Source organism: Gorilla gorilla, chromosome 9 (genome assembly GCF_029281585.2).
Source record: "Gorilla gorilla gorilla isolate KB3781 chromosome 9, NHGRI_mGorGor1-v2.1_pri, whole genome shotgun sequence".
In the NCBI taxonomy this organism is placed as follows: Eukaryota; Metazoa; Chordata; class Mammalia; order Primates; family Hominidae; genus Gorilla; species Gorilla gorilla.
In genome coordinates this window covers 121391407-121418155 of record NC_073233.2, presented here as the reverse complement: position 1 = coordinate 121418155, position 26749 = coordinate 121391407, and the positions used below count along the sequence as shown (strand labels likewise).

At 44.2% G+C, this 26749-nt stretch overlaps 1 long non-coding RNA gene across 1 annotated transcript; it reads right to left on the bottom strand.

Moving 5' to 3' along the window:
• Positions 1-4198: 4198 nt before the first annotated feature.
• LOC134759298 (uncharacterized) lies at positions 4199-8337 on the bottom strand. Its single transcript, XR_010135405.1, has 2 exons — positions 8228-8337; positions 4199-4488 (listed from the first exon to the last, which is right to left on the bottom strand). It is a non-coding gene; the product is annotated as an uncharacterized lncRNA (long non-coding RNA).
• Between the last annotated feature and the right edge of the window lie 18412 nt (positions 8338-26749).

The following is a 26749-nucleotide window of genomic DNA, read 5'->3' as shown; positions in this document are numbered from 1 at the left end:
TTTTTCTTTTTCTTTCTTTCTTTTTTTTTTTTTTTTTCAGACAAGGTCTCACTCTGTCTCCCAGGCTAGAATGCAGTGGTGCAATCATGGCTCACTGCAACCTCAACTTCCCAGGCTCAAGCAGCCTCCTGAGTAACTAGGACTACAGGTGTGTGCCACCATGGCCAGCTAATTTCTGCTGCCTTCTAATTGCAGTGTTGCAAATGAGAAATCTTATGCTAGTCTGATTCTCTTTCATGCATGTTTCCTACTCCCTACCTACCCAATTTGGAAACTGTTAATGTTTTTTCACCCTATAAGAAGTTTCAATATTATATTTTAGGAATTTCACTAGGTTATTTATAGGTGTGAATCTATTTTCATAAGTCTTGAGTTGAATTTTCTACATCCTTTCAATCTGCGAATTCAAGTCTATCTGAAGCTCAGGAGAAATTGTCTTCTTCATTCGTTCCTCTCTTCTTCTGAATCTTCTATTCTTTGCTTATTAGGTCCCCAGATTTTTTTCCAAGCTGATGATCTTTTTCTTTTATTAATTTGTTTTTGTGTCTTGGCTCTGTTCCTTAAAGCATTTCCCTTGATTTCCTAGATCTTTAATGTGATGCTCAGTAGTGACTACCCTGCTCCTCAGTTTACTTTATCTATTAAATATTTAGGGTTTTCTTGTCTTGTTGTTAGCTTCTGAACATCTCTTTGTGCTCACATTGTATCTCCTTGACTGCCCTCACCACTTTTTAAAATTAATATTCTCATATGTCTCATCCATCAGCCCTTCCAGAGTGCCCTTAAAAGATTTGTAATATTATTTTACCTTCTCATGGTTTGCGATTCCTTCATCCTCACAGAGGGCAGGTTGGTGGGGTTTCTACTGATGGTGTTAAATTGACAAATAGTGGAACATGCAATGATTTCTGCCTATTTGAACCAGAGATGATTGAATGGATAATTCATTATCTTCTGTTAAAGGTCGAGGGGATATTTTCTTGCACCTAAGTCTACTAATAGAAAGTCCTTGGAGAAATTCCACCAGTGCACTTTTCCTCCTGGACCATCAGAAACAGTAGGATTGGACAAATTCTCCTTTTTAGAACCAAATAACACAGGCAACTACAGTCCCTCTCCAAGCAGATTCACCATCTTCTGCTGGCTAAGCTCACCTTACCTCTCTGAAAACTATAGAAAATCTTCGTCTTTTCTCCAGGCTCAAGGAAATAAAAATCTGGTCCTCTGTTGCTGGAAACTTTACTCTTGCCTGGATCTAAGGAGAATAAAGCCTGTTCTCTGTCTTCATAATCCCTAGGAGCACCTGAGGCCTCAGATGTGCCCTCCAGGTGCCACCAGCAGGGACGTCTTGCTTGTGGTATTACTGCATATTGTTTCATATAACGGTTAGCAATTACCATTTTTTTCTTTTAAGTTGGGGTCTCAGTCTGTTACCCAGGCTGGAGTGCATTGATGCAATCATAGCTTAATGAGACCTCGAATTCCTGGGCTCAAGCCAGCCTCCCATCTCAGCCTCCTGAATAGCTGTGACTACAGGTACACTCCACTATGCCCAACTAATTAAAAAAAAATTTTTTTTTTGTAGAGACAAGATCTTGCTATGTTGCCCAGCATGGTCTTGAACTCCTGTGCTCAGGCGACCCTTCCACTTTGGCCCTCCAAAGCACTGGGATTACTGGCATGAGTCACCATATCTGGTCAGCAATTTAATTTTTATTGCTATATATTATTCCATTGGTGAGTACGGCTTATTTGTTAATTCTTATTGGTAAGAATAGTTCATTTATCAGTTCTATAGCCGAAGAACTTTCAGGTTATTTCAATTCATGACTACTTTAAGCAATGCTCTGCAAACATTCTTATGGATGTTTCCTGGTGCCCATTGGCATTCATTTTTCCTCAGCAGTGGTTTTCAAAGTATGTGTGCTACCTCTAGGGATCCCTAAGACATTCATGAGATGAAAATTTTTATAAGACATTGTTTACTCTTTTCACCAAGTTGACAGTTGCACCGATGGTGCAAAAACAGTGGTGGCAAAACTGCTGATGCCTTAGCATGAATCAAGTTAGTGGTACCAGACTGTACTAGTAGTCATCATATTATTCACCACAATGTGCCACAGTTTAAAAAATGCCAATTTCACTTAAGAATGTTCTTTAATGCCGGGTGCGATGGCTTATGCCTGTAATCCCCGCAATTTGGGAGGCCAAGGCAGGCGGATCACGAGGTCAGGAGTTTGAGACCAGCCTGGCCAATATGGTGAAACCCTGTCTCTACTAAAAACACAAAAATGAGCCGGGCGTGGTGGCACGTGCCTGTAGTCCCAGCTACTTGGGAGGTTGAGGCAGAAGAATCACTTGAATCTGGGAGGCAGAGGTTGCAGTGAGCCAAGATTGTGCCACTGCACTCCAGCCTGGGCAACAGAGCAAGACTCCGTCTAGGAAAAAAAAAAAAAAGAATGTTCTTTAATAAGCAGGAAAAGTTATCAATTATATTGAATCTTGACTAGAGTACTTTTTAAAAATATTCCATGTAGCATCAAAAAATATCAAGAAAATATCTAAGAAAGATAAGTCTTCTACAAGGAAAGCTCTGTAACTTCATTGAAGGACATTAAAAAGATTTAATAACTGGAGCTATATATCCTACTTATAGATTAGAAGACTCAATATTGTAAAGATGTTAATTCTACCAATGACGATTTAAAGATTCATCACACAGAGAGTGCTGACATTGTTTTACATTTTTGCAAAACCCTTTAATGTCTAGCTTAATGAAGTCTCTTATTAATGCTAATAGTTGAATTAAAAATTCTTTTTGATTTCCTAGGTGCACAATAATGTTGTCAGTCAATAGCGATAGTTCTACTTTTTCATTTACAATCTTTGTACTTTTTATTTATTTTTATTGCCTTAGTGCACTGGAGATGATCTCTAGCACAATGTTGGACTGCTGTTGTTAGATCAGATGTCTCTGTCTTGTATTTATTTATTTATTTATTTATTTATTTATTTATTTTTTGAGATGGAGTCTCGCTTTGTCACCCAGGCTGGAGTGCAGTGGCGCAATCTCGGCTCACTGCAAGCTCCGCCTCCCGGGTTCACGCCATTCTCCTGCCTCAGCCTGCTGAGTAGCTGGGACTACAGGCGCCCGCCACTACACCCGGCTAATTTTTTGTATTTTTAGTAGCGACAGGGTTTCACCGTGTTAGCCAGGATGGTCTGGATCGCCTGACCTCGTGATCCTCCCGCCTCGGCCTCCCCAAGTGCTGGTATTACAGGCATGAGCCACCGTGCCTGGCCTTGTATTTATTTTTATAGATATTCTTTAGTACATTAAGAAAGCACCCTCTCTATTTCTATTCAGCTAAGAGATTATTCCTTAAAATTATAAATGAATGTTGCATTTTATGAAATGATTTTTCTACATGTATTGTGATAATCATATAATTTTTTCCTTATCCTATTAATAAGGCAAATCACTTTGATTTTTTTCTAAGGCTGAATCAGCCTTGCATTTCTGCATTAAACTCAATTTATTTACGGTTACATTAGTTTCTAAAATTTTTTTGGAAAATTTTTGCACCTATGTTTGTAGATCAAATTTGCTTATACTTTCTCTTTTTTTCCAATATTTCTATCAGGTTTTGGAGTCAAAGTTATTGCTTGGAAGTGTTCTTTCACTTTTTAAATTCCTCCTGACTGTTTGTATAAATATTTGAGTATTTCTTTCATAAATCGCTGGTAAACCCACTGGTTAAACCATCTGGACTTGGAGAGCAGGAATTTTATTTTTTCATTATTATTTCAATTTTTTTAATGCTTACATAGAATTTTATTTATTATTATTAATTCAATTTTTAATGCTTACATAGAATTATTCCATTTTCTCCATAGTTTATTTAATTGAGCTCTATTAATGAAAACGTTAATTGCTTTCTGTTTTTACTATTACAGAGGATGCTGTAATGAACACATTTATACAAGCATTTTGCACATTTGTGTGTGTGTTTACATTTTAAATATATTTGTATAAGATAGATTCTTATAACAGAAGTTGCTTGGTCAAGAATATGACAGTTTTAGTTGTCTTGGTCTTGATATCGGACCATTTCTTCCTTGAGGAGGCAGCATTGGAATGAGAAATACCCTCTGGATTAGTTATTGATTGTGTGTAACAAATTACCTTAAAACTTGCTGGCTTAAAACAACAATAAACATGTATTATCCTCACAGTTTCTGTGGGTTGGGGATTTGAGAGTGGCTTAGCTGGGTGTTTCTGATGTGGGGTCTCTCTTGAGGTGGTAATCAAGAAGTCAGCCAGGTCTGCAGTCCTCTGAATGCTTGGCTGGAGCTGGAGGATCTGCTTTGAAGGGGGTTCACTCTTGTGGCTGGCAGGTTGGTGCTGGCCCTCGATAGGAGGCCTCTGTTTTCCCAATGTGGGCTCTCCACAGGCTGAGTATCATCGCAACATGGTAGTCAGCTTCCCTAGAACAAGTGATGAGAGAGAGAGAGATAGATACGGTAGCAGTGATGCCTTTTGAACTCTGAAATCATACGCCATCACTTCTGCCATATTCTGCTCATTAGAAGCATAGTATTACATCTGGCCCGCATTGAAAGGAAGGGGAATTAGATTACACCTGATGAAGGAAGATGTGTCAAAGGAATTATGAGCGTGTTTTAAAACCATCACAGCCTTTCTCTAAACCGAGTTTAAATGGATTGATCTCCTTAGCGTGAGCTTTCAAAAATATGTATCTAAGAAGTTCTGAGCCCATTGAAGTCACGGAGGTCAATGAGATCAGCTGGTGAGAATGTGGTACTGGGAATACAAGCTGTCAACCACCTGCTGCCCTTGGTGTCCAGTCCCCAGTGCCCTGGCTACTATCCAGGCTCAAGATTTATGTCTTAATTATGTAAATGAAGAGATTATGCCATCAGGGGCTCTGGTGAGCTAATTACTAAACAAGAAATCAATGCTGCTGAAGTCAAAACTAATGAATCCCAAGGCTCCCCACACTCTGACTATAATTGCAATAGTGAGGATCTTATTTCCACAGACCATGCCAGAGAGCTGGGAGGGCCTTGCACTGTGATTGATTTATTGAGATCCTATCCAAGCTGCTTTTTCTCATGGATGCTGGGTTCTGGAAACAATCCCTGGCCATCCCTCTCCCAATCCACGGGCACTTCTGCACCTATTCAATCATCTGTAATAGCTCAGGCTCTGGGAAATGAATGTATGGATTGTTCTGGCCAGTGACAGTGAGGAGGGAGGAGCTTTGGTCAGAGCATCAGCTCAAATAGATGTGACATTTGGAGGACTGAGGCAGGGTGAGAGGGTTTCACTGGGGTCCCTTTCTCCCTCCCTGCTTCGCAAGAGATATCCAATTGCCCCAGACAGTGGACAAAAGAGGACAGAGAGGTCTCTTGACCCTCTGGGCCCCAGAGGCACATGAATGCCTACTCAACTCATTGTCCCCTCTTCACCCTCCCTCACTCCCACACTGCAGGGCTCTAGGCTCTGTCTCTCTTGCTTTATGTGACTATTTTCCTTTTAATCCAAATTGCCTAGTCTTACCCTTAGCTTTTATCCAGTGCTGCTATAAGAAATAGCCATGTGCAGTCTATTTCTGCAATTATCATAACCATACTGTTGAGGATCATGACTGTTACATCTGCAGCAAAATAATGAGGGGGATTTTTCTGGTGCCCCAGAATTGTGGCTAAGGCCCAAACCAAAGCAGAGGAGAAGAGGCACTGAGGAAGCCTGCATTCTAAACAGAGCTGCCTGGGAGCAGGGCTAACATGTCCTGGCAATGTGGTTTGTAAACCACAGGTTGCAGAACTGACCTGCCCCCTTCAAGCCACACTCCGTCCTGCCTTCTGCTCCTCACTCTTGCAGATATCAAGTGAGGACTGGGGAATGGTATGGGGAGATGGCACCAGAGCTGCAACCTTACAGTGTTGGTGGTGGGGGCAATTCCCTTATCTCCCCATGGGAAGACACATGATCACAGAGACCACTGCACTGGCACTCTGCTCTAGAAACTCTCTAAGAGACCTGTGGAGATGGCCCACGCCAGTGGAGGGAGAAGGGGCTGCAGAGGGCCTGAGAAAGAAGCACTGGGGTTACCCCATCCTGGGTCTCAGCAGCCCTTGGAGGACACAGTGGAAGTCCACAGTATTGCCTATGGTTCCACACAAGGGGCATGGAACGGAAGGGCAGGAACTGCGGGCTGCCCAGCTGGTTGCCAGAATAAGTCGGGAAGGCACCACTCAGAGAGAGGGGGGCACAGTGCAGGTTGAAGGGGGGCATTACCACCTCCTTTTCAAGTGGGTCCTTCTAGGAGAGGAGACCCGGGTTGAGCTGAACATTGCTCCAAAAAAAGACCCCACCCTCCATGTGGAGACTGCCACTCAGCGGGGTCCACTAACCTCCCACAGAGCCAGGGTGAGCCAGGCTGAGATCAGAGATGCCTCCTCACCACCACAGACTCTCGGCCACGCTGAGATGCCTCCTGCCTCCCCATCCTTCCTTCCTGCCCCCAAGTCTAGAACCGCTAGATCCAGAGAAGGGAGGAAGAGGAGGAGGAGAAGTGAAGGAGGAGACCATGCTGCTCCCCCACCTCCAAGTCCCTAAAGCCACAGTCTTCCTGGGGTTTGGAACATTGACAAAAGGAAGAGCTTTGAACCAGATATGAATTTGGAGTTTTAAATGGACTGGACTGAGTTTTTAGTAACTGAAAGTGACAGGAATATTTATTCACTTTCTGCCCAAAATATCAAGGGATGGGAGAAAGTGATTTGACAGAACACAGCAGAAAGCAGTGACTAGAAAAAATTAATTTTCATGTTTATACCCCACTGCGTTGAGACTCCTGAATAACCCACTGCACATCATTCCAATCAATGCTCTTTAAATAAAGCCCCATGGAAAGAAAGTCTTCTCAGATTTTTTTGCAAGACTATCCAAGATGTGGGGAAATGTGCACCCTCACACACTGTGGGAGTAGAGGTAAACTGTAAAGGCAAGGCTTTTCCAGGGAGCAGTGTGTGTCACAAGACTTAACAACGGCATGCCTTTGATGCAGCAGTTTTACAGTGAGGAAGGTACTTATTGATCGTTAAACAGATGTTCATGGAGTACCTATTATGTGTTGGGCACTGTTCTAGGTACATTGACCACTGCAGACATGGTTTCTAGCCTTGTGGACATTACAGCTCAGTGAAGGAAAAAGACAGGGCAACAGGATGCTACAACACAGGCTGATTCCTGCCGTAAGAGAATGAAGAGTGGGTGACGGTGGTGACATAAGAGGTGCAGAGGACTCGGTCTGTGGTGGAGGTGGGTGTCAGAGGAGACTCATCTGAGGAAGTGATGTCTCTGTTGAGAGCTAAAAGATGAATGGATAAGGGTGCTCAGGCAGTGGAGAGTGTGCTAGGCAGTGGAATGAGGATGTACAAAAGCACAGAGGCAAACAGCGTGACAAGTTCAAAAAACCTGAAGACGTTCAGTTTGGCCAGAAAGAGGAGCAACAGTGAAGGGGCTTTAAGCAGGAAGAAGCTGGAAAGGGGCAAGGAGCCCTGAGGGAATAATTCAGGATGCATGCAAAGACTCACCAAAGCATCATTTATGGTTATAATATCTGATGATTGGAGACAACTTAGATGTCAAACAATGGGTCACCAGTGGCACCAATACAATAGAACACTGTATGACTATAAAAACAATGCTGTGGATGACTATTTATTGATGTGAAGAGATGCTGAATGTTATATTGTCAAATTAAAAATCAGCATATTGGAGAGCCTTGCAAAAAAATCAGCATATATAATATAAAATGTACACGCTGGACACAGTGGCTCATGGCTGTAATCCCGGCACTTTGGAAGGCTTGAGACCAGGAGTTTGAGGCTGGCCTGGGCAACATAGCGAGACCACGTCTCCACAAAAGCCAAGAACACTAGCTAAGCATGGCAGCTAGCTAATGTGCTTATAGTCCCAGCTACTCAGGAGACTGAAGCAGGAAGATTGCTTGAGCCCAGGAGTTCAAGGCTGCAGTGAGCTATGATCAGGGCAGTATACTCCAGCCTGGGCGACAGAGGGAGACATTGTCTCTAAAATATATACATACATTAGTAAAATAAAATAAAATTGTATGCACAGTTTGATCTTATTTTTATTTTAAAAATTATGCAAAGATTCTGGAAAAATACATACCCAGTTAACTATACTTATCTCTTGGTGCTGGGGTTGCAGATGAATTTCATTCTTTCCTTTTTGCTCTACTGTAGTTTATACCATACTTCATCTGTGTGCAAGTACGGCCTGGATAATAAGGAAGTCAAAGTTATAAAATATAAAATCTCTGAAATGTAAGCTTAAAAAATTTAGTGCCAGGAAAGTCTTGGTTTCCCTATCAAGCATGAAGAAATTATTCAAAATTGAGAAGAAGCTAGTGTAAATGCAACTGACATGGAATATCAGTTTAGACATTTATGAGCTCCAATGAACTCTGCATGCTTATTCAGAAGGTGTCCACTCCCCTCCCCAACAGGCTACCATTTCCAGCCACATGCACCAGTTGCTGAGCCCCAGGCAGCGCCAGCTTCTCATGGAAATCTTTAATTCTTGTTCTACCACCTTCTTGGTTCTCTAGTTTTATTTCAGAAGCTTCTTAACCTATTAGGATCTGCAAGCAGATAAGCTTATAACACTACGCTAAGGTCTGTTCAAGGCCTTCTGTGTGTCAATAAATTCCAGTGGGTTCACACAACTTTGGGAAAATAGAAATCTTCTTCTGGTCCTACTAGTATGTGGCTCACCTTAGGACCTCAGCACACACACCCAGCATGATAAATGTGCATCACCATCTTGCAGAGCCTTGGAGTAGAAAAAGAGAAGCTGGTGAACTTCCTCCTTTCTGAAACTTAACATGTTTCCTTTTTGCCATGGTTACCTGTAATCAGAGTCAATCTGATGCTGTTCAATTATTACGGAGAAAGAGTTGCTATTTGAATTCAGTGCTTTGAATTCAATTGATCTTTGAATAAGGAGCTTCTGCAGTGATGGGGACCCTCTGCCTAAAGTGGACCAACATTCTTTCTGTCCCTTGAAAGACACGTGTTGTCCCTGTTCCCATCCCGTGTTCATGCAGGTCCTCTCACTAGGAAATCCTGCTTTGCTGCATTTTCTGTCTATCCCAATGCTACTGATCCCTCATGACACAGATCAAGTTTCACCTGTGTGAAGGCTTCCCTGATGCTACAATTTTCATGCATCTAGATTCTATGTGCTCCTTGAAAAGAGCATAGATGTTGTCACTGGAAGTCATAAGATCTAGTTGTAACTTTACTACTTACTACTTGAGTGATCTTGTGAAATTTACTTACCCTTTAAGAACGTCAGTTTTTTTGTTTGTTTGTTTGTTTCATGGAGACATTGAATAACAGGGCACAGGATTACAGAATATTATAATTTAAGTGCCTTAATTACCAAACGCTACATGTATTCAACAAACATTTGTTAAGTACCAACTATGCAAGTGACACTGCACTAGGCATTACCCAAATGCTGGTTTTGTTATAAGAAGAAATAATAGTTTTCTAGGGAATTTAGCCAATTACATTGTTTTGTGCTTTTAATGTTTCACCTATGAATGTCTTGTTAAGTCTTTTTTGTATTTTGTATGTTAATTTCTTGTATTGCCAAATATTTATCAAATTCTTATTATGAGCCTAGTGGGGATAAAATGGTGGATAATAATGTTCCCTCCTGCAGCTGTGTAGATTTAAAAAATGGGGAACAATTGAAGATTTTAAGCAAGGGAGTAATTTGATGGGATTTGTGCTTTTAAAATATGATGCTTTTTCCAAGTAGTTGAAACTTTCTCCCGTTCTTTGCTTGTCTAAGTTCTGTCCATTTTTGTTTATCAAGTTTGATGTCACTTTCTATTGGGATACTTCTCTGATGTCCAAAGTTGGATTTTGGGCCCTCTGTCTGTACCTTTTCTTTTCTACCCTCTGTGCAGCTCTAATGACATTGGTTGTAAAAGTTTGGGTACTTGTCTGTGTGCCCCTAGACCATGAGCTCCTGATGAGACATTTCTGGGTTGCGGAAGAAAGAGTGTTTACTAACTGAGAAACCTGGAGGAGAGACAATATCTGTAGGGAAGTGCCAAGTTTTAGTTAAACTGGGAAGAGAGGAGGCCACTTGGTTGAGGAGTCTGGGGGAACATGAACATTTGTTTACCACAGAGTTGATTCTAAAGGAGACTGTGGGCTCTTGCGTTGTGAGGGAGGAAGTCCAAGGGAGTGGGTGAGGAGAGCTAAGCCCAGGGGCAAGGCAGACTGAGTTCGTTCGAGAGAGAGGTCCTGGGTCATTCTCGAAAGAGGAAATCCAAGGCCAGGAGAGCACACTGGCGATGGGTTTATTTAGTGCCCAGTACTCTCACCATGTGGAGAGAACAACAGCCCTAACTCACCAGAAAAGTATAAGGCCTTTAAGAAATGCCTAATGTATACCTCAACAAAGTTGGAGGGAAAACTGCAACAAAAAAGGGACAAATGCTTTATAAAATAAATAAATGTCTAAAGAAAATACTAGGTTTATGAATTACCTTCTCCTGCATCAGAAAGAGCAGTGGCTGTAATCTTCTGGCCCATGCAAAGGAAGGCCCAGTAGGTGCCTGGCCATGGCCACCTGACCTCTGTTGCTGTCAAGGCTTGGGAATTACTAGCCATGGCCACCTGACCTCTGTTGCTGTCAAGGCTTGGGAATTACCTGTCCAGAAATCCAAGAACCTTTGCTTATGAGTTTTGATTTCTCATTAACCTTTATAGGGTTTTCCCTGACAATTAACACATATTATTTATCAGTTCGTCTTCTCCAATTAAGATGATAATTAGCTTCCATGTTCTACCAGCCATTCTATGAAAAAGAGCTTAATCAAACAATCCAGACATATAATCACATTAACGAGAGAGGAGCCCATAGGGAGGAGGAGGATTTGAAATGTTTAACAGTTGAGCGGAGAGTCATGGGATTTCAGGGCAAACACAGACCCCATATGGGCTGTCATATATCCCATGGCATGGGAAGGAGAGTGTGGGTCAGTTGGGAAGATTGGGTGTTTTTTTTTTTTTTTTGCCTTGGCAGGTCATAGAAACAGGAAGCTGGCGCATGCAACAGTGTGGGCTACAAGCTTTGATAGAATGGTGGCTAACAACAACAACTGATATTTGTCAGATGTCTACACTGTGCATGGCATTATGTCAGGTGATCTACAAGCTTTACATCAATGGATTCTTACTGAAACCCTTTGAGGTAAGTATTATACTTAGCTGTGTATTACTGACAAAACAACTGAGGCTCAAAGAGGTTAAGTAACTTACCTAAGGTCATGCAGCTATTAAGTAGCGAAGCTGAGACTAGAACCCTGGGTGAGCCAAGGTATGCTCCTCCATGTGGTGGGAGATTGATAGAAAGCAAAATGGTTTGGGGGACAATGGTGCCTGCCTCTAAAGCCATGTGGCTGCCACAAAAATGGCTTGGCCCAAGAGTGGCAAGTATATGGCACATATACAGCCTGTCAGTCCCTCCAGCTATTACCCCTGCTAGACATTTCTAGTTTATCATGATCTCTCCCACTGAGCACAGATGTGGCCTCATACTCCTTCTCACCCCAGCATTGCAGGCAGCCACTAAGTCAATCAGAACTGACATGTCAGATGAAACCACTTTGCCATTCCTAACTTAGATGCTCTGTAAAAACATGAGTGGCAAAGCATCAGGCTCAGAGTTTGCAGGAACCAGCCCTAGATCCTGATTCTTCCTCTTCCAGCTGTTCCCAGAGCTTATTGCACCATCTGTGAAATCTGAAGTATTGTTGTGAGGATTCAATGGAGTAATATCTGCTGATGTGCGAACCACAGAGCCTGCAGGAGAGTAAGTCGTGGAGAAGGGCTGGCTTCCTTCTTTTACAATGGCAGTCAGTATGTTCAGGCTTATGTCAGGGCCAAGGATGGGTTTCTCAGTCTTAGAAACCTCCCTGGTGGGGAAAGGCTGTGACACAGTAGCCTAGATCCCAGGGAATACATGGAGAGGTGGAGTGTCCAGGGGTGAGGACCGAGAGTAGCTAGAGTGACTGATGTGCTGGAGAACAGTCCAGCTGGGTGTGGAGGGAGGCCCATGGAAGAGAGGGGCAAAGAAGCCATTTCCAGCAAAAACCAAGAATCCTTGGGCTGGGCCCCACCTGGATACAAATCCAAATCTATACCAGCCAATGTGAGCCAGGCAAGGTGGCCTGAGCTGAGGCTTCAGGAACCCTGGGATAAAGAATGTGTGCTAGACAAACAGAATGTGTCTTGCTTGGCCTTTTCACTATTTTCCATTTAGGCTGTGTTTGGTTTTCCTTTAGTTTTCTAAAGTTTCAAAATACCAACTTCTTTATTGATTTAAGAGGAAAAGGGAAACTCTCTATACCAAAGAAGGAAGGTGGGAAGGTTCAGAGTGGCCTATGCCGAGAGTCCTGAGGGCACTGACCACCTTGGGGGCGATGAGAAGATCCATGGAGCTGGAGAAGCCAAAGAGAGGACAAGCAGAGTGAAGGGGAGGTATTCAGGAAAGCAGTTGTCAGTAGACTTCCATGTCTTTTGCTACCTTTGATTTAAGTCTCCTTCTGCCAGGTTAAGTAGAGCACTGCATGTCCCTCTTGAGTTCCAGTGTCCTGCCATCTCATGTAGCCCTTCCGGGTCTTGACTTTGAGTTGATGGAAGTGAGAGAGATCTAGAAAGAGCTCGTAGTGGGTAACGTGAGCAAGTCAGGAAACTCAGCTCCGAGCACCAGATCTGGGCAAAAGGGGTGGATCTGAGTCTTAAGGAGAAGGAAGGAAACCACTGTTCAGAACTGGGTTTCAGTTTAGGGTGGTGTTAGGCCTTTCTGATGCAAAGGACTGGAGGCTTTCTTGATCATCTTCAGTAAGTGTGTATGTGTGTGTGTGCTTGTAGTAAAGGAAGAAGTATTGAAAGGAAGAACATGGAAATAAGGTAATTAGAAACCTCAACCACATGGCCAGGTGTCAAGAGTGCCAGGGAGAGTTTAGTAATCAGGCCTTGCAAGAAGAAAAGAAACTAATATCCTGGTGGATTTTTTGGAGACCAGAACTGGAAGACTGGGCAAAGTTCCAGTCACTCTAGGGATTAGGATCAATTTTCATCTTCACAGAAGTGTTTTCTGCTCTACATATCTGCTTCTTTGTGTTATCTACTTTACAGGATATGGACCAATGCCCTCACCCTACTCATATCTTTGGCTTATTTATAATTTTGGTTTACTCATAAACATCACTTACTCATGATTGCTCATGGTTCTTGCCTTCTTTTGACCTCTCTGTGCATCAGTTTCTGCTCCCAATGCCAACCGAATAATTCTCTTTAAAGAATCTCATAGTTTACATTTCTAACAGATAAAATCTAAATGGTCTAGCTAATCATAATTGTCTCCATTGAGAAAGAATTTTCAGTCAGACCACCTCATGGATTGTCTGCCCTGGGCTGTCAACGATGAGAGAAGAAGTTTCTTATTGGAGGCAGCATGGGACTGTGCAACTGGGCAGCAGGTCTGTGTCCTTTCTCCGTCCACATTGGAAGCTCTCATAGGGCAAGGCTTGGGAACTGAGCAGTTCTCTGCATGCTCCTTTTGAGAGCATCCCAACTTCTGTAGGGTCTTGATCTTCATCCATAATGATGACTGGGTTCATTTACCTCACCTTACTCTCAGCAGCCTCTCCCCTAATAGCTGGATTTTTTATTTGGTGCTCTACCAGTCAGAGTCCTAGCAGGACACATGAAAATCATATGCAAGACACACAAAAATCATATGCAAGGCATATGCAAATCATAGGATCAATTGAGAATAGTTTAGAGAAAAAAAAAAAAAAGACCACGACTGGGCATGGTGGCTCATGCCTTAATCCCAGCACTTTGGGAGGCCGAGGTGGGTGGATCACCTGAAGTCAGGAGTTCGAGACCAGCCTGGCCAACCTGGTGAAGCCTCATCTCTATTAAAACTACAAAAATTAGCTGGGCATGGTGGTGGGCACCTGTAATCCCAACTACTTGGGAGGCTGAGGCAGGAGAATCACTTGAACCCGGGAGGCGGAGGTTGCAGTCAGCCATTGCACCATTGCACTCCAGCCTGGGCGATTCTAGGACTGGTGACAGTGGGGCTCCATTACAACTTGAAGGACCTGAAGGGGCCAAGAAAGGAGCAGTTACCAGGAGGGAGGAAGAAGGAGAGTGAGAATGAGATCGAGAGGCGTACAGAAGCTGTGACCTGTGGCCTAGAGTTGCAGGCTCCCCTATCCCCCCGGAGTGATCTAGAGACTGACCCTGACCTCGTTCTCTCTCCCTCTGATTTCCTTCCCATATTCCAACCCAGTGCTCAGGAAGGCAGAGTGTGAGGGGGCCTTGATTCAGTCTACGTGGGTCAGCTCCCAGGGTGTGAGCAGGGTGAAGGGCAGAAAGGAAACCTGGAAGGACAAATCTGAGATGTCCAGCACAGGGCTTTCCTCCCTGGCAGTGGTCTTGAATTTAGAATTTGAGCACTGTTCAGCTGGTACCTACATTTCCTGGTTTGAGTTTTGCAAATCTATACTCCATGGCTGGCAGACAGCCAAGGAGAGAAGGCAGCCAGCAGTATGGGTCGCATGATGTTGAGGGTGCATACCCCAGGGGATGGAAGGTGTAAGGCATGGAAGGCGAGACAGCCTGGAAGGCAGAAGTTGATGTGTGGAAGCCTGGGCAACAGTAACAGGTCACTGGTGCCATCATGGGAACAAGAAGGTCCAACTTGGAGGGACATAGGTCATCCACCTGGTTAGTTGGGCACAGCCATGAGGTCTCTCAGGGAGGATTCAGAGTCCTCAGCAGATAGATTTAGCTCAACATTTATTCTTTTCTTTTTTTTTAAATTTCAGTAGGTTTTTTGGGAATAGGTGGTGTTTGGTTACATGAATAAGTTCTTTAGTGGTGATTTCTGAAATTCTGGTGTGCCCATCACTCAAACGGTACACTGTACACAATGTGTAGTCTTTTATCCCATGTTACCCCCTTTAAGAAATGCTTAATGTATACCTCCCCCAAGTCCCCTAAGTCCAATGTACAATTCTTACGCCTTTGAGTCCTCATAGCTTAGCTCCCATATATGAATGAGAACATGTGATGTTTGGTTTTCCATTTCTGAGTTACTTCGCTTAGAATAATAGTGTCCAATTCCATCCAGGTTGCTGCGAATGCCATTATTTTGTTTCTTTTCATGGCCGAGTAGTATTCCCTCACGAGTGTATATTATATATATATATAATATATAATGTATATATATATTATATATATTATGTATATATATTATATATACACACCATATATATATAAAATATTTGCTGTATCCAGTCATTGATAGATGAGCATTTGGGTTGGTTCCATATTTTTACAATTGCAAATTGTGCTGCTATAAACATGCATGTGCAAGTATCCTTTTTGTATAATGACTTCTTGTCATCTGGGTAGATTCCTAGTAGTGGGATTTTCTTTAAGGAATCTCCACTCTGGATTTTCCATAGTGGTTGTACTAGTTTTGCATTCCCACCAACAGTGTAAAAGTGTTTCCTTTTCACCACATCCATGCCAACATCTGTTATTTTTTGATTATGGCCATTCTTGCAGGAGTGTGGTGGTATCACATTGTGGTTTTGATTTGCATCATTTTGCATTAATGATTTTGATCATTAGTGATGTTGAGCATTTTTCCATATGCGTGTTGGTCATTTGTATATCTTCATTTGAGAATTGTCTATTCATGTCCTTGGCCCACTTTTTGATGGGATTTTTTTTCTTGCTAGTTTGTTTGTTTGAGTTCTTTATAGACTCTGGATATTAGTTCTTTGTCAGATGTACAGATTGTGAAGATTTTCTCCTACTATGTGCGTTTTCTGTTAACTCTGCTGCTGATTTCTTTTGTTGTGCAGAAGATTTTAGTTGAATTAAGCCCCATCTATTTATCTTTGTTTTTGTTGCATTTGCTTCTAGGTTCTTGGTCATGAACTCTTTGCCCAAGCCAATGTCTAGAAAGGTTTTTCCAATGTTATCTTCTAGAATCTTTATGGTTTCAGGCCTTAGATTTAAGTCTTTAATCCATCTTGAGCTGATTTTTGCATAAGGTGAGAGATGAGGATCTAGTTTCATTCTTCTGCATGTGGCTTGCCAATTATCCCAGCACCATTTGTTGTATAGAGTGTCCTTTCCCACTTTATGTTTTTGTTTGCTTTGTCGAAGATCAGTTGGCTGTAAATATTTGGCTTTATTTCTGGATTCTCTCTTCTGTTCCATTGGCCTATGTGCCTATTTTTACATCAGTACCATGCTGTTTTGGTGACTATGGCCTAGTAGTATAGTGTGAAGTCAGGTAATGTGATTCCTCCAGATTTGTTTTGTTTTTGTTTTTGTTTTTGCTTAGTCTTGCTTTGGCTATGTGGGCTATTTTTTGGTCCCATATGAATTTTAGAATTTTTTTTCTAATTCTGTGAAAAATTATGGTGGTATTTTGATGGGAATTGCATTGAATCTGTAGATTGCTTTTGGCAGTAAGGTCATTTCTTTTCTTTTCTTTTTTTTTTTTTGAGATGGAATCTTGCTTTGTCGCCCAGGCTGGAGTGCAATGGCATGATCTTGGCTCACTGCAAGCTCCTCCTCCCGGGTTCACCCCATTCTACCTCCTCAGCCTCCCAAGTAGCTGGGACTACAGGCACCCGCCACCACGCTCAGCTAATTTTTTGTATTTTTAGTAGAGATGGGGTTTCACTGTGTCAGCCAGGATGGTCTCGATCTCCTGACCTCATGATCTGCCCTCCTCGGCCTCCCAAAGTGCTGGGATTACAAGCATGAGCCACTGCGCCCGGCCACGGTATGATCATTATCACAATATTGATTCTACAAATCCATGAGCACGGGATGTATTTCCATTTGTTTGTGTTGTCTATGATTTCTTTCAGCTGTGTTTCGTAGCCATGTTTTCCTTGTAGAGGTCTTTCATGTCCTTGGTTAGGTATATTCCTAAGTATTGTATTTATTTACTTATTTTTTTTGCAGCTATTGTGAAAGGGATTGAGTTCTTGATTTGATTCTCAGCTTGGTTGCTGTTGATGTACAACAGCAGCTCAACATTTATTAAGTGATCTTCTCTGCTTCTAGCACCATGTGAGGCACTGAGAAACTAAAGATGGATAACAAAGTCTTTTCCAGTAATTTCAATATAATGTGAAGTGTGATTAGATAGTGTGCCCAAGAGCTCTGGGGGCCCCATCTGAGACTTTCTGGGGAGAAGGAGGCCTGGGCCCCTCCAGAAAGTTAAGTGAGAGTCAGGCTAAGTAAGGAGGGAATAACATCCCAGCCAGAGGGAATGGTAGAAGAAAACATGAATGCAAGTGCCCATGGTAAGGTCAGGCATTGCTGTGAAGTGGGAGGTAAAACATGGTGAGAGATGCGACTGGAGATGTGGGTGGAGAAGGCAGGCCATGGCAGGCTGGGAGCAGACAGAGGCGCACACTTCACTGTGTGGCCAATGGGCAAGCCTTGAAGGGTTTTAAGAGATGTCCAATGTGATCATGTCTGTATGTGGATGGCCCTCTGGAGGCTAGGCCCAAGCTGGATCAATGGGTAAGTCTAGAGACAGAGAGAGCAGTGAGGAGGTAATTAAATAGTCCAAGTGGGAGAGGATGAGGCCTGAGCTAGGCAGGAATGAAAGCTGGAGCTGCCCCTGCAGAGCCCAACAGGGAGCAGCCATGCTCAGAAATCCCCCTGCCCTCCTTGGCTGGCATGGTGGGAATGTATTACTGCTGATGCCCCTGAGGCAGGGTGGCTTTCCCCACCTGTCTGGCTGAGCACCAATTTGCCCTAAACTGTACTTAAGACTGTCATGACATAAGCAAATGAAATTGCCTGTAGGTGATTATAGGATTATCTGAAGGGCTCAGGGAAATCCAGGTGCTTCTCAGTTTTCCAACCTGAGTGGCAAAGAGATCAGACGGCCCCTCTGGGAAGGTTTGCTGGATACTGCTGGGAGCTGGGAAGGGTGGGGAAGGATGAGGAGGGATGCCGTCTCCCTAGGTGGAGAGCTTCACATGCACTCTGTGACAGTCACAAGGGCGAAGGGCATACTCATGGAAGCAGATGGGCTTACCTCACAGCTCCTACTAACTCGCCTGCCTGAGAGGTCAGGCACATCACTAAAAATAGCAAACCCCAATTACAGAGTACTTCCTAGGGCCCAGGCAATCTTTCTCAAGGTGTTCCCATAGACAGGATCACATATAATTACCACAAAAACTTTTACAAGTAGATCTGAGGGAAGGTGAATCAAATGGAAGAGTCAGTTCCTGGCTCTGAGGGAAGGCTGGGAACATGGACAAAGAAATTTCTGCTCTGGGACTTCTGGGCCCCTTCTCTCTAATCCAAACAGACCAGGAGTGCAGACAGGGCTGGGGTGACCAGTGGGCTGGCCCCTTTCTAACCTATCTCTGAAAATGAGAAGGGGCGGTGCCCAAAGCACAAGCATGTCGAAGTACAAAGACGGCCAGTTATGGCTTTGGTCTCTTCACTGTCTCCATCTTCTGCCATTCTTCTGCTACCTCCCACCTCCTCTCTCCTTTTCTTCTTTCTTATATCCACAAGATATCTGGCATCATCTATCTACTTTCAAAAACCCCTGCAGTCAGGCCCACCTGTACAGCCCCCATCTATCCAGATGCTGAGCAAAAGGTTGTCTTCTCCCCATCCCTCCCTCCATCAAAACTTTCACACCCCCAGTGCCTGGAAAGCAATCTCTGTTAACCAGCTCACACTCAGGTATGTGTAAAAGAAAAATCACCCTTAAATTTCCACCCTTATATTTGCTCACTGAGCCAAATTATTAATTGGGACTAACTAATTGGGGAGGTTTCTTTTAACAGACACTTGTTGCGAGTCTGCCCTGTGTCAGGTTCTGCGCTGGGGGCATAGAGGGACACAGGTGAGCTGTAGGATTTCACACTTTAGTTGAGAAGCAAGACAGGAACACAAATGACAGTGTAATCAATGTCACAAAGAGGTACAGGTCTTTATTAATACTGAGGTGTGGGAAATGAGGAAAGGCCTCATGGAACTCAACTATGTGAATTGGGCCTTGAAAAACCAGCAGGAAATGGATATATGGATGCAGGGAAGAGGGCTCTCGGGCATTTCAGACAATGGTAGTATGTGTCTGGAGGTGGACCTGGAACAAGTACCCAGAAGACAACAGGTGATCCCAAAGTGTGAGGAAGATGCTTCTGCTCAAACAAGGCAGAGAAAGGGGTTCCTTTAAATTTCATCCCTCACTTTTTTCCTGCAGGAGAAGGACTCAAGGTCTGCAATGATTTTTCTTCCATTCTTACAGGATTTCCCACCCATCCCAGTCCCTCCCTCACTGGATGAAGGGGCTGGACAAAGGGGCTGTCTTGTCTTTCCCCCATCTTGACTGAGAGCTTGCCTTGAACCATCTCCTAGCAACCCAGCTCCCACCTGACTCTCCAGCTTTGTGGGCAGACCCACCCATCATCAGCTCTGACCAGGTGCAGGTGACAGACCTGGGGGTCTCTATGGGGTCTCAGAGCAACACCCCAACCTTTCTCAATGGCTCCTTTCCTTCCCCCCTGGTGTGACCCCCACAAATACTTGGTTTCTATAACTGTAATAATAGTCCTCCCTCTGAATAGCTTACCCACTATTTATGCCTAATTACCATGTAGCACAATAATGATTATGTATAACACTAAATGTGTCAGATTAACTTTGCTCAAAGTTTTGCTTCATTACAAAACCAAACTCAATTCATGTGCATTGAGTATTTAACCTCTCTGGGCTTCAACTCCCACATATGCAAAATGAGGGGTAGGGATTATTTCAGTGCTTCCCCTGCTGCTTGGTGTTCAGTATCACTGGTTGGCTTTTTAGAAATACAGAAGGCTAACCCCGACCCCTTAAATTATAATGTAATGGTTCTGGCATTGGGCCCCCATATCTGTATTTTTCTTTTAGTTTCCCAGGGATTTCTATTAAATCCAATCCAAAGATTGACATATGGGAAACTCTGGAGTAGGTCATCTCTGCCACCCTTTCCAAACTTCATTGATTCATTTATTGATTCACTCACTGGGAGGGGCAAGTACCAGCAATGAGGCTGGAAAGAGGCAAGGATGGATGTGGTGTTAGCATGATTAGAATTTATCTCAAAGGCAACAGGAAAGACTTTGAAGGGGAGTAAGTAGGATCACATCATCAGATTTATGTTTAAGAGGCAGCATTGTTTTGCAGTGTGGAACATGGGCTGGAGTAAGGACAGCAGCAGAAGGCTTCATAATCATCTGCATGGGACAAGATGATGGCTGGATTGGAGTGGTGGCAGTGGGGGTGGAGTGAGTGGGTGGATCTGTGTAGCATTCAGAAAGTAGAATAAGCAGAGCTCGGCTTTATTTTTTCCTTTGGATCCGGGATATGGTGATTTGTTGTTTCACTGCACCACCTCTGTTCTCTTCCTATACTGTAGAATCCCTGTGTGGGTCTTGGTGGCAGGCAGAGCCCTCACCCCACTGAAAGATGCAGCTCATAGCCCTGCTCAACCAATGAGTGGCAGCTGCCTCAGATTTTGACTGAGGAGCTAGTGACTCAGAGAAGCAAGGACTCTGGAGAATCAATCCTAGAGGTAGTACCAGTAGCCACAACTTTCAGTTTTCCAGGAACAGCATAACAGGGTGCCGGGGGTTGCCAGTGTCTGGTACCAGCCAAGGTGGAGATGCCATCTGGTGCCCTGTATTTAGCTATGATAGCTAAGTTCTCACTGGACTGCTGCTCCAGCTTGATTTTGGTTGAAAGCCTAACAGTAGCTAGCTTTATTCTCCCTGCCTGTTTTACAAGTCTGGTTCTCTAATCTCTATGATTCTGTGAGCCACTACAATATTTTCCATGAATTCCTTTTCTGCTTAAACTGTCAGAATTGTTTGTTTCTCACATCCGTGTTCCCGACTGCTACCCTGATTGTGTTGGAGGAAGAGGGGGTATGAACAGTTGGATGGTGTGGTCCTCAGAGATGAGAAACACAGGCAGAGGGTCAGGTGTGAGCAGAAGAACCCCAAGTGCTGCTGGTTATAGACTAAAAATGCCTTTGCTCCTTATTCACTCACCCTTAATAAAGAAGCAGCCGAGACTGAGTTTTTCTTCTCCATTGAGAGCTTTCTTTGAACTGCACAACTCCATTCAGAAACTGAATGGTTGAATGATCCTTGCATTTGCAGACTATCTGAAATCTAACATCCTAGTTTCATTGCCTGCTCTCATCCTCATAGTCTTCCAAGTGCTCTCCCCAAATTAACAACATTCTTGCCATCACAAGGCTATTGGAAGGTAAATAAGATCACAGACAAGAAAGTGCTTTGTCATCTATGGAAAGGACTGAAGAACTTCAAGGCAGTAGATTGTACTTACCTAAATACAACTTCAGAAGTTATATGTAGATTGTTTTCTAACTTTGATCACTTTCCCACCAATTTACTTGGTAGTTTACAAGATGTTTTACTTTGTTTTCACATAGATTGGCAACTGCAGTAACCACTGAAACACAAGATTGTGTGTGTGTGTGTGACAGAATTTCACTCTTGTTGCCCAGGCTGAAGTGCAATGGCACAGTCTCGGCTCACTGCAACCTCCACTTCCCGGTTCAAGTGATCCTCCTGCCTCAGCCTCCCAACTAGCTGGGATTACAGGAGCCCACCACCATGCCCGGCTAATTTATTTTTAGTGGAGATGGGATTTCACCATGTTGGCCAGGCTGGTCTCGAACTCCTGACCTCAGGTGATCCACCCACCTCGGCCTTCCAAAGTGCTGGGATTACAAGTATGAGCCACTGTGCATTTTAAGTGCATAGTTCAGTAGGATTAAGTACATTCATGTTGTGTAAGCATCACTACTGCTCCACTTTAGAGCCAGCCTCAGCCTCCCAAAGTACCGGGATTACAGGCGTGAACCACCACGCATTTTAAGTGCATAGTTCAGTAGCATTAAGTACATTCATATTGTTGTGTAAGCATCGCCACCACTCCACTTTAGAACATTCTTCATGTTCTCATACCGAAACCCCATACCCATCAAATATGTCCCCATTTGTCCCTGCCTCCAGCCTCTGGCCACCACCAATTCACCCTCTGTCTCTGTAGATTGACTCTAGGTACCTCATATTAGTGGCATTGTACAGTATATGTCCTTTTGTAACTGGCTTATTTCACTTGGCACAATGTCTTCGAGATTCCCTGAGGTAGCAGGTGTGAGAATTTCTCTCCTTTGCTAAGACCTAATAATATTCCTTTGCATGTAAATACCACATCTTGTTTATCCATGTTGATGGACACATGGCTTGTTTCCACCTTTTGGCTATTGTGCATTGTGCTGCTATGAACATAGGTGTGCAAATGAGGTGTATATTTTTATGACCTCTTCCCATCAAGCAATTAAATTTCTAATATAAATAATTGCACTCTGAGTTATCTGTTCTGTAACTCTGAAGAACTGTGTAACAGAATTTCTTAAAGTGAGTCATCCCTGTATTCTCTTTACTCTTTCAAAATAGGAGGCAGCAAAGAACAAATGTCCATTTCACACCGAGGTGGAAAGGCCCATTAGAGTCTACCAGTGAGGAAATCATTTTCTAAGGGTGATTACACACGCAGATGTCAAAACCCTCGGGTAACTCTCTGCTCTCCTGCCTTGGTTGGACAGTGCCCTGAACTTCTGTCCTTCTCAGAAGATTCTCCCCTTGCCCACCCTTCTCTGGGGTCTACCATCTCGACTACCTTCAGTCCCTGCCCTAGATTATCCTATATGGGGCTGTAGGTCCCTCAATAACAACAATATCCAAGAATTCCACACCTCTCTAAGGTTTTCTGCATTTGAGGGATGTAATAAAGTACAAAAAAGATGATTGGTTTTTTGCCCCATACTTCCTTTGACCCAGATAGATTGCTGTTCTACTGCTCCCCAAGTCATTTGCAAATGGCACAAGAACTAAGACAAAAGAAGAGGATGAGAAAAGAGAAATTCCAAGAGCTTGGAAATGGGGGCTCAGTTTTTATCTACAAAGTGGGTTAAGAAATGGAGAACTGTAACACCATATAGAAGATGTCTGTATTTCCTGTGTCACTTCTCCAGTTGAAGTTTTCTGTAAGGGGGGAAGACCCATGGAACATCAATATGTGTGGGCTGTCATTCCCACTTATTCTTCATGACAGCACTGCAATGTGGCTCTCCATCCCCATTTCACAATCCAGAAAACTGAGCCCCAGAGCCATTCAGAATTTCCCAAGGTTGTGGAGTTTAGATGGGAACAAACTTCTGTGTGACTCCAGGGTTGCTACTGACATGACCCTGCTCTGCCTTCCCCACCTTTCAGATGAGAGCATTTCCCTTGTTTTCTGTGAGATGATTTTTAGAAGGGGACTGTGACAGTCTGTTCTCTCTGGGGGTACATCAGAGTTTGAAGGAGATCAGCAAGGGACCCCCTTCTTTCTAAGCTGCAGCTAGCAGTTCTTGGAGCTCGGGAGGAAGTTCTAGCTCTCCCTTATTCTCTGTTGGCTTTCTCCTTTGTTTCCTCATTACAATGGGCCAACAAAACCCCCATCTGTCCCTAACCCATTTCCTAGCCCTGCCTGAATGTCTTTGCTCCCCCCAATTCATATGTTGAAATCCTAAGCCCCAGGATTATAAAATTAGAAAGTGAGCCTGTAATCCCAGCACTTTGAGAGACCAAGGCAGGCGGATCACCTGAGGTCAGGAGTTCGAGACCAGCCTGAGCAAAATGAAGAAACCCCATCTCTACTGAAAATACAAAATTAGCTGGGTATGGTGGCGCATACTTGTAATCCCAGCTACTCCGGAGGCTGAGGCAGAAGAATCACTTGAACCCAGGAGGCGGAGGTTGCGGTGAGCCAAGATAGCACCATTGCACTCCAGCCTAGGCAACAAGAGCAAAACTCTGTAAAAAAACAAAACAAACAAACAAACAAAAAAAAAAAAACAAAGGGAAAGTGAGGCCTTTGGGCAGTGAGGAGGTCATGAGGACAGAAGAAGACACAGCCCTCATAAATAGGATGGATGAGTCCGCTTGTAAAAGAGGCCCAAGAGCACTCATCCACCCCTTCCACCATGTGTGAACACAGTGAGAAAGTGCCATCTATGAAACAGAAAGCTGGCTCTCACCAGATGCCAACTCTGCCAGCACCTTAATATTGGACTTCCCAGCCTCCAGAACTGTGAGAAATAAATTCTGTTTGTAAACCACACAGTTTACGGTATTTTGTTATATTAAGCATCCCAGATGGACTAAGACAACCCCTAATACCCACTACTACTTATTTCCTTACAACTTTCAACAATGAAAAGGGTAGAAATAAATGAAAGATTTAGGAGGTACATCAGGTGGAACTTCCTGACTCCAAGGAGGTAAAGAATTCAAAGAGGTTGTTGTAGATCCTTTTTCAGGAAAGCTATAAGGCAAAGGGACACCCTGCCCCCACCCCGCCCACTTGGACTGGGCACACTCCTGCCTAGAGGCAGGGGGAGGCACCAAACGACCTCCAGAGGGCCCTGCTAGCCCAGGAAGCTGGGAGCCTCTGGTGCAGCCGCTGCTTGGCCGCAGATGTTCCCTGTCATCAATCACACAGTGCATCTGTTTGCTGTGCCGCTTGTTTAAAGAGTGAGGCATTTGCTAATTGAAAACTAAAAGATCCATCCGTCTCACTCACAGCCAGCATGAAATCCACTCAGCCATGTAAGATTGGGGTAAAAAAGGCAGCGCAGAGCTACAGTGTCCTTGGGTGCGTGCACCTTATGGAGCTCATCTTCTTCCTGCTTCTGCCTCCTGATGAACAGGGCTCCCCTCCCCACCCCAGAGCAGCCAGGGATGGCCCATATTACCATTGTCTAACATGTCCTCATCTATTTTTCTCAGTAAAGCTCAGAGATCGTTATTTTTAGTCCCCACTTAAAAATGGAGAAACTGAGACTTCACGAGATTAGGCAATTTAGGCAAGCCCACACAACAGGTAGGTGACCAAGGCGGGACACCAATCCAGGTGCTCTGGCTAGTCTGACCCATCCCTGAACCTATGTAGAGGTGCTGAGTTGGGAGGTACCAAATATCTCCTTATGTGGATTAAACCTAGGAAAGAATGGTCCAAGGGTATACAAGGGAAACACTGGGATGTCAACCATATCTGTAATGGCTGATCCCTTAAAGGCAAGTATGGCAACATTCTAGGACTCCTATTGGTGTAATATCTCCCTATAGAGCCTGCAGGCAAATGGAGGCCAGTCCAGATCAGCAAGATCCAGGGGCAGGAGCTGGGAAGAGTCATGGGGTGAGATGGGGAGCCCACAGCTTCCTCTGCCCCCGTGCCTCCAGAGATGGCCGCATTTGAGAGAGGTGCTGTTTTGTGCCTCTGGAGAGGGGGACGGTTCAGTGCTGGACTCTGTGGGATTTGCAAGGACACTCTATCTCTCTGGGACTCAGTTCTCCCTTCTGAGGTGAGGCGGAATTAGATGAATGTTAAGGTCCTTTCCAGCCCTCACTTTCTATAATTGTGTGTGTCATTGGAGGAAATGCTGAGATGAAGTTAATCCTTGTGGCCCAGAGAGGCTGGATTCCAGCCATGCAGGGCTGACTCCCTGCTCTGCAGAGTCAGTCCTCTGCCCCTGCTCTTCCCTCTCCCTGGAGTGTTGTGCCACCTTCTCCCCTTGGGAACTGGTGTTGCTCCTTCAATGCCCGGTTCCTGTAAAGTCTCGCTTTTTTGTGCTTCACAGCACCTGTTTAAGCCTCAGCTATTTCCCTGGGGGTCCCCTCTCTGGATTGCCAGGGTGCGGGATCAGGGGCCTGGTTTTCTTTCTGTGTGTGACTTCTGAATCTGACACAGAGTCTGGCAAACTGAGGACAGTTGGTAACTAATTGCTGCAGAAGAAAGAAAAGAAAGAGAAAGAAAGAAAAAGAAAGGAAGGAAGGAAGGAAGAAAGAGAAAGAAAGGAAAGAAAGAAAGAAAGAAAGAAAGAAAGAAAGAAAGAAAGAAAGAAAGAAAGAAAAGAAAGAAAAGGAGAGAGGAAGAAAAGGGGAGAAGAACGAGGTTCCTCTGCAGCCCAAATGACAGTGGGCAGGGTAGCAGCGGAACACCCTTCACCACTCTATCTCTTTCTCCCTCTCCCCACTCCCTGCCTCACACACCTCAGTTTGGAGTCAAGGGTGAGCTGGAACCCCTGAGGCCTCCTTTTGCATTTCCATGTCAGGTCAACTCCAAACAGGCTTTTTCCTTTGGATGAGTCCAGCAATAGAACTGACTACATAGATTCCAAGACCTGAAGTCAGAAAACGGATGCGGACCTCTTCCAACACCTCCTCTCCTTGCCTGACTTGCTGGATGGGTGGTGCCTCCCGCAACCCTTGGCTTCTGAGTCCTCAAAGGAGAAGACTGGCGAGCAGACGGTGAGGACCCAGCCTGTAATCACAGCTTGTTACTCTGGGTGTGGGTGGGAGCGCAGTGGGCGGTCGAGGGTTGCGTTCCCGCCTCAAAACAAGGGATGGCGGCATCCCCCAACCCCTCCTACCCGCTCCAGGCCGGGGATCGCCGAGGAGGCACA